We start from the raw sequence: 3,538 nt of genomic DNA, 5'->3' as shown, positions 1-3,538 counted from the left end.
GGGAAGTGTCTGAACAGAACTCCACTTAGTTGTCCACTCTAGAAAGGTGTATGGCCGATAGACAGAACTGTAAGCACCTGCCTATAGAAAAATCTGAAACACTTCCTACATGACTAAGGAAATGATGAAAGCCCCATAGGCTATATTGTCAGACTAGGACCCGATAAACTGGGCTAAGACAACTGAAGTCTAACCATCAGAGCACTGTAAATCGCTCTCAACTCCAAAATGATGAAAGGGAGAGCAGACTTCTCACAGAACCAACGCCTAGGAGGATAGCGCCTAAACCAATAGGTCATCCAGGCAAACCGCCACTTCCAGAACCATTAAAAAACTCTGGAAGCAGTGGCAAATCCATTGTTGAATCACAATCCGAAAAAGTTTGGCCAGAAGGGAAAAACTCAGGAATCTGAGAAGAACCCTTTGAAGAGAATCTGAGAGTACATATCCTTTAGGTCTAAGGTCATTATAAACGGATCCTCTCACCAAATAAGAATGGTAACAGCTTGCGAGCACAAATTCAAGGTGCAAAAATAGCTGCAGCTGGTTTCAAACTGCAAACCTTCCGCTTGCTAGGCAGCTAAGCTAACCATCAGGCTACTACAGCTGAACGATCCTTCTCTGGAACCACAAACAGCATGGAAATTAAACTAACCCCTGTTCCAAAACTGGAACTGGACAATCACTCCCAGGGAGGAAGATCCTGAACACATTTCAAGAACGCCTCTATTCTTATCTGGCTACAGATAATCTTAAAAAGGTGAAACCTGCTCCTTGGAGGAAAGAGTTGAATTCCAATTCATAACCCTAGAATAGTAAATCTACCGCCCATTAGGGATTAAGGACCCTTTTAAAAGTCTAGGAGGAACTCTGCCTGACAGAGCCTTGGGGGAACCGAACCCATGTTTTTTTGTTTTACTGTTCTGTTTGCTAGTGTGTTGAGCCACAGTCAGTTCTAGCTGTATCCAGGCAGGACAAAAACAGAGATAGACCACCCCCCATAGGATCCGATCCTGGTTCGGGGGTAAAACCTACATACTAAATAAGAATTAGCTGTGGGTTTCTTTAATTACTTCCCCTGACCCAATACTGACTGGGTATCCAGGAGGACCTGAACTACTTCTGCTTGAAAGACCAAGGAGCAGAACTTCTTCAAGTTACGAAATTAGCAACAGAAATAAAAAATTGGCCTAACAGCCTTTCTGTGGGATCAGACCAGGCATCGCACCAAAGGATGCCACACTTGTCCATAAAGGTCTCCAACCTTAAAGGAGCATCTATTATAATCAGAATAATAGAGGCCCCTACTACTTTAAGTACCATGTGCTATGAGAATTAAAGGAGACAGTTTATTACAAAGAGGAGATGGGAAAAAGGATTCCTTGACCTCTCCCATACCTGAGAAATTCCTCCTAACATAGTCGAGAACAGGAGAAATTTTTACAAATGAATCCTAGTATATATAAAAATTACTAGATTCTTGAGGATTGACAACGACAGGAGAGTCGAAGTTTAACAAAAAATCAACCTTTCCTAAATAATACCCAAAGGTGTACAGGCTTGAATCTGAAGAGAACTACTTCAGCACCAGATGAATGAATTATACTGTCCGAATCAGAGATTTAACCCTCAGATGCTAACGACTGTCCTCCTTATCAGACAATAAGGAAGGCAATATGTATAGTAGCAAGCGGGGCAGAACCTTTACATACTGATCAATTAAATTTCCTCTAGCAATTTCCCTTTAAAATAGGAAAAGCAGATAATGCCACAGATACCAGGAGACACCTGGGCAGACAATTCTGCAACAAATAACTCCTCCAGGAGAATGAGAGGAACTGCAGGGCACTGCATGTGACATAAGAAAAAAGGACTTGGGAAGTTTGAGGAAAAACTTTGGCATTAGCCAGGGAGACATGAGGCTAAAATAAGTTTTTCTAACAATAAATAAAATTATTTCAAGTTACCCTGTCACTTTAAAATTATACAGACTTGCTGGAATTATAAATACACATAGGAACAGAACTCTGTTCCATTTTTTTTAGCAAAAGGCTTTATAAAAATATGATATTTCCTTATGTGAACATAATTAAGATATATTTAAGCACTTTATGTACCATTAGCATAAAATTACAGTTGTGATCACATCAGAGCAAAGAAAAGGATTTCCATTCGTTCAAAGACCAATTCTTTTCTCAGAAGGAATGGAGATAATTAAAATACATTTTGCATTGTTTTATTTACCCATGATTGAAATAAAAGAAAAACATGATAAGCGCAAGCCCTTTAAACCCCAACAGACTGTAACTTAACACAAGTGCCGATTGCATAATTACAGTCAAAAGACTGATTTTGTAACACATGAAAAGAAATCGGCTCGACTTCTCACAACACTATCGTTATAGAAACGATGCTCCGCTCTCGTTGACGGAGAATGAGGCGGAGTCATCCGGACTGCAGTCCAAGATTGCGCTTCTCCTCCCAAAAAGAAGGAGACGGGACCATGAAGACGGCATGGAGATGAAGCATGCAAACATTGCGCTTCATTCTGCCGCACACAGGCTACAGCCTAAAGTATAGTACAATAGTGCAGGGTACGTAAATAAAGGCATTGCACCTCTTCCTAAAGAAACGGAATAGAATACCCAACTCAGAAAAATTGCTCCTCATAAAGCAATTAATTTACTCAGATATGCAAATCCTTAGAAATGACACCCTATGTGCTTTTTTCTCATGAGATGACCAAATCCAGATTAACAACTGACAGGTTTAAAATTAAATTTAAGCCCGAAGATGGTTAACCCCTTCCTTATTATAAAGTAGATTAACCACAAGTCTCCAAGACACATGACTAAAGTGCCTGCATACTGCCCTAAGTATTCCTCAGGATTTGTCCCACTAATAGCAGAGGGCCCTTAACCCCATCAGTGCCAGCCTTCTAGCCCCAGAAGAACAAAAAGCACTTACCTGCATTCTAGTCGTCCGGCAGTCAGACGACTCACAAAGTTTTGAGAGGATGCTGCTCCTCACAGAGACCTGTGTAAAAAGAAAGACAGAGTAGGCTTACTCAGGTTTTCTATACCAGGGCAGCAACATGTTAGGAAAACGCAGCAAAGCCCACTTTACAAGTTCCTAACTGCTTTAAAGCCACCACAGCCCTGCTGAAGAGGCTAATATGGAGTACAGCTATACCCAGATTGTGATGGAAGGCCAGAGCAATCTTGCCCAGACTTCAAAATAAAAAAATCTTGATAGAAGAATCTTAATCAGGACACCTCATTACTTCACCTCTTCCTTGTATGAGAGGCAAAGAGAATGACTGGGGGGTTGTGGGAAGGGAAGTGATACTTAACAGCTTTGCTGTGGTGCTCTTTGCCTCCTCCTGCTGGCAGGACTGATATTCTCAACAGTAATTGAAGATGATCCGTGGACTCACCGTGTCATTAGAAAGAAATTTAGTGTGGTTATAAACTTCCAAATATATTTCCATGTGCCACCCTGCTCGGTGCTCGTGCGTTTAGTGCAAAGTAGTACAATG

Source organism: Bombina bombina, chromosome 7 (genome assembly GCF_027579735.1).
Source record: "Bombina bombina isolate aBomBom1 chromosome 7, aBomBom1.pri, whole genome shotgun sequence".
NCBI classification, from domain to species: Eukaryota; Metazoa; Chordata; class Amphibia; order Anura; family Bombinatoridae; genus Bombina; species Bombina bombina.
Note: the sequence above shows the minus strand (reverse complement) of the source record.